A 10237-nucleotide genomic window follows, 5' to 3' on the forward strand; every position below is an offset into this window, starting at 1 on the left:
GGTAAATGAAGTCAAATCCAAACATTTGGCCACTTTGCTTTATTTTTGTTTGGCTTATAATTTCAGAGATTCTATGTTAAACCCCATAACTTCATGGGAGATATAGAGGCTCCTGAGCTAGCGGTGATACAGTGTGAAATCCAGACTCATTCCAATGTCAGGAGGCTGTAGCAGTTTCTAGGAAGTGTCAGAATCCTAATCATCCCTGGGCTTCTGAAGGTAGAAGCAGGAGGTGTGGCCCTTCCATGACACAGAGTCAATTAGGGAATTTTCTGATTGTGTAAGTGATTGAAACTTTTATAGAAAAATTTTAGAGATTAAAATTAGAAAATAGAAATCATTCACCATCCAATCACTTGAAGACAGTTGTTATTATCATTTTTATATATTCTATTTTGGAGCATAGGATTTTGGTGCTTATTTTTAAAGCCATTGAGATCATTATATAGAGCTATGTGTTTGATTAAGGTTTGAGGGCTTTGAGGTTATGTAGGAAGTTACAGATAATCTATCCATTTCTGTTTGTGAATCAGGAACACAATGATATTCAGACTGGTTTCTCTATAGCCAGGCCATGAGGATTCATATCCGTAGGGGTTTGCAGTGGCCTATTTTGTGCAGTGAGATTAAAATAATTTTATGCTTTCTAACTTCTCATGGCCCCTGGCAAACACTTCAAGTCTTAGGCAACCTGAGATTTTGACTTTGATGAGTCACTGTAATTTATGGCCACTCTGACCACAGGGAAGTGGTTGTTTTAGATGTTGGTCTTGAACTAACTGGTGGGTGGTCATGGTGCCTAGCAGGGGCTGGCTTTAGAATTTGAATTACAACAGCTTTATTTTGAATGACACTGGTATTTAATAGCTTTACATGGTCTCACTGCCTGCAGACAGGGGGCCATCAGAACCTCAGTAACAAGTGCATCTGAGGCAAGGATTCACTCAAAAGGACAAGAGCATCTTGACTGGGGGTAATTATTTGCTGCTTTTACAATCTGATCTTCAACCAGGACCACAGGCCAAGAATTTAATGCAGCTAAATCATGTGTATGAGCTTGATAACTAGCATGCAAGCAAAGGGCTTATGCAGGTGTGGGTTGGCTGCTCTCCTTTTGTGCTTTTTTTCCCCTTTAGATTGTATTTGCTAAGATTTTATTTATTTGACAGAGGGAGAGCACAAGCAGGTGGAGCTGCAGGCAGAGGGGAAGGGAGGGGGAGAAGCTGGCCCTCAGCTGAGCAGGGACTCAATCTCAGGACCCTGGGATCCCGACCTGAGCCAAAGGCAAATGCATAACCAACTGAGCCACCCAGGTGCCCCAGTTAATAGTGTTTGAACTGAATTCAGAGCCAAGGGAGGAATCTATGGAGGGACTAAGCCATGGATATGCATGGTTTATAAAAGCCTTTAAGATCATTCCCCACTTTGACATCCAGAGCCTGTAACATCTCAATCCCTAGGATGCGCGGTCTCCAGTAGAAATGACATGGGGATTTGTCCCACAAGGCCTCTAGAGGCGCACTTCACCAAAAGCCCCTTTATTTCAGGAACTTGCTGAAAGTGGATCTCCTGCTGAAATAGTTCTGGGGATGAACATTCCCTGGGAAGCTGGGTTCACAGACCTAAGATGTTCCATACCAAGGGGCAGTCTCCTTTGTGGCTTGGGACCCAAAACACCTGTTCCTGGGAGAGAGTGCAGACCCTGTCACCATGTGGGAGCCCACTCTGATGCAGAAAGATGGCCGTCAAGGGGAAGTAGAAACTGAACGGGAAAAACTGCTTCTCAGGGTCTGATGCCAACTGCCTCCCTTGCCAGTTTAAAGGAAAAAAAGAGAGAGAGAGAGAGAGAGAGAGAGAGAGAGGATTATCTCAAATGACAATGCCTGAGAAAAGAAATGAGTGACTCCCAGCCCCTACCACATCCTTGTCCCACAAAAGTGGTAAATCTCATAGTATCAAATTTAACCTCTTTTGAGATATTCTCCCAAGGGTTTTAAAAATTGAGATATAAAAGGACTTGTTTACAAAAACCAGGCTCTGAACTGTAGAGAGCAATTAGATGGTTACCAGAGGGGGGATGGGTGGGGGGATGGATGAAATAGATGAAGGGGATTACGAGTACATTTATAAAATTAAAACAAAAAAAGAAAAGAGAGAGTGCACTTATGATGAGCACTGAGTAATGTATAGAAGTGTTGAATCATTATCTTATACACCTGAAACTAATTTAACACCATGTTAATTACACTGGAATTAAAATTAAAAAAACAAAATGATTGAAATTAAAAATGACTGAGCCACCCAGGCACCCCAATTAAAAATGAATGAATCAATGAATAAATAAATATAAATAAAATTCATGGTTTAAAAATGTACATATGCTCCACTTATTTGTGGAGCATAACAAATAGCATGGAGGACAAGGGGCGTTAGAGAGGAGTAGGGAATTTGGGTAAATTAGAAGGGGAGGTGAACCATGAGAGACTATGGACTCTGAAAAACAATCTGAGGGGTTTGAATTGGCGGGAGGGTGGGAGGTTGGGGTACCAGGTGGTGGGTAATATAGAGGGCACGGATTGCATGGAGCACTGGGTGTGGTGAAAAAATAATGCATAATGTTTTTCTGAAAATAAATAAATTGAAAAAAAATGTACATTTCAGTAATTTTTAGTATATTAACTATCACTATTGCCAGTTTACCATTAACTAAAACCAGTAACAAATTCCAGAATATTTCCATCACACCAAAAAGAAACCCCACATCTACTAGCAGTCAGTCACATTTCTCTCCACCTCCACCACCTGGTAATCACTAATCTACTTTTTATCTCTACAGATTTGCCAATTCTGGATAGTTCATATAAATGGAATCATACAGTGTGTAGCCTTTGTGACTGACTTCTTTCACTTCAGCATAATGTTTTCAAAGTTCATCCATATTGTCACATGTAGCAACTCCCATTATTTTTTAGCAGAATAATTTTTCATTGCATAGATGAGCCACATTTGTTCATCCATTCATCAGTTGATAGCATTGGAATGTTTACATTTATTTTTAGACATTTATTTATTTATTAATTTGAGAAAGAGAGAGACTGCAGTGGGGAGGGACAGAGGGCGAAGGGGAAGGAGAGAAGCAGACTCCCTGCTGAGCACTTAGCCTAGCTGAGCTCAGTGTAGTGACCCTGAGACCACGACCTTAGCTGAAAGCAAGAGTTGAGTACTCAGCTGAGGACCCAGGCACCCCTGGATTGTTTGCATTTTGTTTTGGCTGTTATGCATAATGTTATGAGCATTCTTTTTTTTTTTTCAAAGATTTCATTTATTTATTTGAGAGAGAGATATACAGAATGAATGAGAGAGAGAGATCATGAGAGGAAAGAGGTCAGCGGGAGAAGCAGACTCCCCACCAAGCTGTGAGCCCAATGTGGGACTCAATTCTGGTGTTCCAGGATCATGACCTGAACCGAATGCAGTCGCCCAACAAACTGAGCTACCCAGGGGCCCTGCTATGGACATTCTTGTGCAATCCTAATTGGTTTTTAGGGTTATAATCATGGGCCTCAGACAAGCAACATAGGTTGACTAGTAAAGTTGAAAGAAATATTTTTCAGCTAATTTTGAGTTTCTATTATGACTTTTGATGACACTAAGTGCTGAGATTTGGAGCATAATTATGTTTGGGTTAACTATCCTAAGATTTGGGGATTGTTTTATTTTAGTTAATGTGTAGGTATGAAAAACAATTGCTGTGTAATTTTATATGCTTTAGATCCTTCATAGTGAGGCTGCTGAGCTGTGTGGCAAGCAAACAGCCACAAAATCTGAGGTCCTGAAGTGCAGCCAGTCTAGAGAAGGACAGTCCAGGCTGCGGCTGCCTAAAGAATGAAGACATGGAAAATTCATCTAACTGAAATTGAGCAAATGAGCAGTTGAAGAGAATGATTACTTAGACTTTATTTTTTTTTTCTTTTTTTTCCAATTTATTTATTTTCAGAAAAACAGTATTCATTATTTTTTCACCACAACCCAGTGCTCCATGCAAGCTGTGCCCTCTATAATACTGCCTGATATCTTTTTTTTTCCCAATTTATTTATTTTCAGAAAAACAGTATTCATTATTTTTTCACCACACCCAGTGCTCCATGCAAGCTGTGCCCTCTATAATACCCACCACCTGGTACCCCCAACCTCCCACCCCCCCCGCCACTTCAAACCCCTCAGACTGTTTTTCAGAGTCCATAGTCTCTCATGGTTCACCTCCCCTTCCAATTTACCCAAATTGCCTACTCCTCTCTAACGCCCCTTGTCCTCCATGCTATTGGTTATGCTCCACAAATGAGTGAAACCATATGATAATTGACTCTCTCTGCTTGACTGATTTCACTCAGCATAATCTCTTCCAGTCCCGTCCATGTTGCTACAAAAGTTGGATATTCGTCCTTTCTGATGGAGGCATAATACTCCATAGTGTATATGGACCACATCTTCCTTATCCATTCATCCGTTGAAGGGCATCTTGGTTCTTTCCATAGTTTGGCGACTGTGGCCATTGCTGCTATAAACATTGGGGTACAGATGGCCCTTCTTTTCACAACATCTGTATCTTTGGGGTAAATACCCAGGAGTGCAATTGCAGGGTCGTAGGGAAGCTCTATTTTTAATTTCTTGAGGAATCTCCACACTGTTCTCCAAAGAGGCTGCACCAACTTGCATTCCCACCAACAGTGTAAGAGGGTTCCCCTTTCTCCACATCCTCTCCAACACATGTTGTTTCCTGTTTTGTTAATTTTGGCCATTCTAACTGGTGTAAGGTGATATCTCAATGTGGTTTTAATTTGAATCTCCCTGAGGGCTAATGATGATGAGCATTTTTTCATGTGTCTGATAGCCATTTGTATGTCTTGATTGGAGAAGTGTCTGTTCATATCTTCTGCCCATTTTTTGATGTGTTTGTCTGTTTCGTGTGGGTTGAGTTTGAGGAGTTCATTATAGATCCTGGATATCAACCTTTTGTCTGTACTGTCATTTGCAAATATCTTCTCCCATTCCGTGGGTTGCCTCTTTGTTTTTTTGACTGTTTCCTTTGCTGTGCAGAAGCTTTTGATTTTGATGAAGTCCCAGAAGTCTATTTTCGCTTTTGTTTCCTTTGCCTTTGGAGACGTATCTTGAAAGAAGTTGCTGTGGCTGATATCGAAGAGATTACTGCCTATGTTCTCCTCTAAGATTCTGATAGATTCCTGTCTCACGTTGAGGTCTTTTATCCATTTTGAGTTGATCTTTGTGTACGGTGTAAGAGAATGGTCGAGTTTCATTCTTCTACATATAGCTGTCCAGTTTTCCCAGCACCAATTATTGAAGAGACTGTCTTTTTTCCACTGTATATTTTTTCCTGTTTTGTCGAAGATTAATTGACCATAGAGTTGAGGGTCCATATCAGGGCTCTCTACTCTGTTCCACTGGTCTATGTGTCTGTTTTTATGCCAGTACCATGCTGTCTTGGTGATCACAGCTTTGTAATAAAGCTTGAAATCAGGTAAGGTGATGCCGCCAGCTTTATTTTTGTTTTTCAACGTTTCCTTAGCGATTCGGGGTCTCTTCTGATTCCATACAAATTTTTGGATTATTTGCTCCAGCTCTTTGAAGAATGCCGGTGGAATTTTGATCGGAATGGCATTAAAAGTATAGATTGCTCTAGGCAGTATAGACATTTTAACGATGTTTATTCTTCCGATCCAAGAGCATGGAATGGTCTTCCATCTTTTTGTGTCTTCTTCAATTTCTTTCATGAGTGTTCTATAGTTCCTCAAGTATAGATCCTTTACCTCTTTAGTTAGGTTTATTCCCAGGTATCTTATGGTTCTTGGTGCTATAGTAAATGGAATCGATTCTCTAATTTCCCTTTCTGTATTTTCCTTGTTAGTGTATAAGAAAGCCACTGATTTCTGCACATTGACTTTGTATCCTGCCACGCTGCTGAATTGCTGTATGAGTTCTAGTAGTTTGGGGGTGGAGTCTTTTGGGTTTTCCATATAAAGAATCATGTCATCTGCGAAGAGAGAGAGTTTGACTTCTTCATTACCAATTTGGATACCTTTTATTTCTCTCTGTTGTCTGATTGCTGTTGCTAGGACTTCTAATACTATGTTGAACAAGAGTGGTGAAAGTGGGCATCCTTGTCTTGTTCCTGATCTCAACGGGAAGGCTGCAAGCTTTTTCCCATTGAGGATGATATTTGCTGTGGGTCTTTCATAGATAGATTTGATGAGGTTCAGGAATGTTCCCTCTATCCCTATACTTTGAAGCGTTTTAATCAGGAACGGATGCTGGATTTTGTCAAATGCTTTTTCTGCATCAATTGAGAGGACCATGTGGTTCTTCTCTCTTCTCCTATTAATTTGTTGTATCACATTGATTGATTTACGAATGTTGAACCATCCTTGTAGCCCAGGGATGAATCCCACCTGATCATGGTGGATAATCTTTTTAATGTGTTGTTGGATCCTGTTGGCTAGGATCTTGTTGAGAATCTTAGCATCCATATTCATCAGTGATATTGGTCTGAAATTCTCCTTTTTGGTATGGTCCTTGCCTGGTTTGGGGATCAGGGTAATGCTGGCTTCATAGAAAGAGTCTGGAAGTTTTCCTTCTGCTTCAATTTTTTGAAACAGCTTCAGGAGAATAGGTGTTATTTCTTCTTGGAAGGTTTGGTAGAATTCCCCAGGGAATCCGTCAGGTCCTGGGCTCTTGTTTTTTGGGAGATTTTTGATCACTGCTTCAATCTCGTTATTAGATATCGGTCTATTCAGGTTGTCGATTTCTTCCTGGTTCAATTTTGGTAGTTTATATTTTTCCAGGAATGCATCCATTTCATCAAGGTTGCTAAGCTTATTGGCATATAACTGTTCGTAGTAACTTCTGATGATTGTTTCTACTTCCTTGGTGTTAGTTGTGATCTCTCCCCTTTCATTCATAATTTTATGAATTTGGGATTTCTCTCTTTTCTTTTGGATTAGTGTAGCCAGTGGCTTATCGATCTTATTGATTCTTTCAAAAAACCAGCTTCTAGTTTCATTGATACGTTCTACTGTATCTCTGGTTTCTCCCTCATTGATCTCAGCTCTAATCTTGATGATTTCCCTTCTTATGTGTGGAGTTGGTTTGATTTGTTGTTGATCCTCCAGTTCTTTAAGGTGTAGAGACAGCTGGTGTGTTCTGGATTTTTCAATTTTTTTGAGCAAGGCTTGGATGGCTATATATTTTCCCCTTAGGACCGCCTTTGCTGTATCCCATAGGTTTTGGACCGAAGTGTCTTCATTCTCATTGGTTTCCATGAATTGTTTCAGTTCTTCTTTGATCTCCTGGTTGATCCAAGCATTCTTAAGCAAGGTGGTCTTTAGCTTCCAGGTGTTTGAGTTCCTTCGGAACTTTTCCTTGTGATTGAGCTCCAGTTTCAAAGCATTGTGATCTGAGAATATGCAGGGAATAATCTCAGTCTTTTGGTATCGGCTGAGTCCTGATTTGTGACCCAGTATGTGGTCTATTCTGGAGAAGGTTCCGTGTGCACTTGAGAAGAATGAGTATTCTGCTGTTTTAGGGTGGAATGTTCTGTATATATCTATGAGGTCCATCTGGTCCAATGTGTCATTCAATGCTCTTGTTTCTTTATTGATTTTCTGCTTCGATGATCTGTCTAATTCTGAAAGAGGCGTGTTAAGATCACCTACGATTAGTGTATTCATATCAATATGACTCTTTATCTTGATTAACAGTTTTCTTAAGTAATTGGCTGCTCCCATATTGGGAGCATAGATATTTACAATTGTTAGATCATCTTGGTGGATAGTCCCTTTAAGGATTATGTAGTGTCCTTCTGTATCTCTGACTACAGTCTTTAGTTTGAAGTCTAATTTATCTGATATGAGAATCGCTACCCCAGCCTTCTTTTGAGTCCCATTGGCATGAAAGATGCTTCTCCACCCCTTCACTTTCAGTCTGCGTGTATCTTTAGGTTCAAAATGGGTCTCTTGTAGACAGCATATGGATGGGTCCTGTCGTTTTATCCAATCTGCAACCCTGTGCCGTTTTATGGGTGCATTGAGGCCATTCACATTGAGAGTGATTATTGATAGATACGTTTTTATTGACATCGAGTTACCTTTGAAGTCTTTCTTTCTGTAGACTGTCTCTATATTTCTGTTCAATGCTATTCTTGGGATTTTTCCTCTTTTATAGAACCCCCCTTAATATTTCCTGCAGTATCGGCTTGGTGGTTGCATAGTCTTTTAAGTCTTGCCGGTCTTGGAAACTCTTTATCTCTCCATCCATTTTGAATGTCAGTCTTGCTGGATAAAGTATTCTTGGCTGCATGTTCTTCTCATTTAGTGCCCTGAATATATCTTGCCAGCCTCTTCTGGCTTGCCAGGTCTCTGTGGACAGGTCTGCCGTTATTCTGATGGGCTTCCCTCTGTAAGTAAGGAGCCTCTTTGCCCTGGCAGCTTTCAAGAGATTATACCTACAATTATAATTTCTCAATTTGACTATCAGGTGTCGTGATGTTTTTTTGGAGTGTATAATCTTGGGTGGAGACCGTTCAGCCTCTAGTACATGAACGCTGGTTTCATTCGCGAGATTCGGAAAGTTTTCATGAAGGACTTGTTCCACGACATCTTCTAGACTTCTTTCTTTCTCCTCCCCTTCAGGAATTCCAATAATTCTGACGTTGGAACGCTTCATGGCATCACTTATTTCCCTAATTCTGCTTTCGTGGGATCTAAGCTGTTTGTTCCAGGCTTCCTCCTGATCCTTTCTCTCTATCTGTTTGTCTTCCAGATCACTAATTCTATCTTCTGTCTCAGTTACCCTAGCTTTGAGAGAGTTTAGATTGGATTGGAACTCATTGAGAGCATTGTGGACCTCCTCCCTGGTAGCTTTAAGCTCCGCCCTAACATTGTGAACATCCTGTCTGGTCGCTTTCAGTTCGGCTCTAATCAATTCTGTTTGGTCATCCATGGCTTTCTCCAACCTAGCTATTGCCTGGATAATTGTTAGCCTGAATTCTCTTTCCGACATATTGTCTATGTTGATAGTCGTTAGCTCTGTTGTGGAAGGTCCATCCTCTGTATTTTTCTTCTGTTGGGCATTCCTCCTCCTAGTCATTTTGGTGGGAGAAGACTGAACAGATGTAGCTGGATGTATCAACTCTGGTGCAGTCAAGGTGCACCCTGGAACACTTCCTGATCTCCGTCTCAGAAGCCTCAGTCTGGGTGCAGAAGCTGAATAAATTCCCCCTTGGATGCTGGCAGTGCAGGTTCCAAGTTAAAGACCCTGGGGGCGCAGGATCTTTTGCTCGTCCCCAAAGCCAAGGCAGTGGCGGCTGTCTGGGAGCTCCTGACCGCCAGAGAGGTTCCAAGCAGCGATCGCACACTGAGATTTTGCCGCTGGCCGGGGCTGGGAGTGCCCGGCTTGCGCGCACCTCTTTTCAGAGGCGGCTGTGGGTCGGGCGCGCGTCTGGGGCACTGAGAACGGGGCGCTGGTCCGTAAGCCGCAGGCTGGGCTTTTGCGCGCCTCTGTCCGGGGAAGAGTTTCGCAGGCGTGAGGCTTAGACTTTGAAACAATGGCCCGGGTCAAGAAGCGCCCCAGGGCCTTAGAAACCCAGGAGAGCTGGAGCGACGTGCACGCGCATCTCAAGCTTTGTGGTAGGGCTAGCGCGCGTTCTGCAGACCGGCTCCCATCCCCTCACAGGAGCCGGAACCCCGCGCTCTGGGGCACGCTGGCGGCTTAGGGACCAGGAGCCGGTTTCCCCGCCGCACTCTCTCTGCCTCCGCGCCGGGGAGGCCGTCTGGGACCGGGGACTCAAGCCCCTGTCCCTAGCCGCCCCGATTCCCACAGTTTGCCCCCGCGATCCTTTGCTCTTTTGGAGTGCTTTCAACCAGTCTCCGAGTTAATGCTGGTCCCCAGACGCAGGGCACTCTCGCTCGTATCGGGGTATTACTTTTGCACCGGTCGCCTCTGGTGGCTCCCTCCCCCTTTTGTTTATCTTCCGATATCAGTCCGCTGTTCCCATTCCGCTTTACCTGCTCACTGGCGTCTTCTGCCCCTGTAGAGATCCAGACGTGTATAATTCTGATCTCAGGCTGATTTCATGGGTGATCAGAGTTCTTTGGTAGGTAATCAGCTCACTTTGGGGTACCAGCTGAAAAGACGCCTCTTCCTAGTACCCCGCCATCTTGTCCCC

The sequence above is a fragment of the Neovison vison genome, chromosome 12 (assembly GCF_020171115.1).
Source record: "Neovison vison isolate M4711 chromosome 12, ASM_NN_V1, whole genome shotgun sequence".
Taxonomy (NCBI): domain Eukaryota; kingdom Metazoa; phylum Chordata; class Mammalia; order Carnivora; family Mustelidae; genus Neogale; species Neogale vison.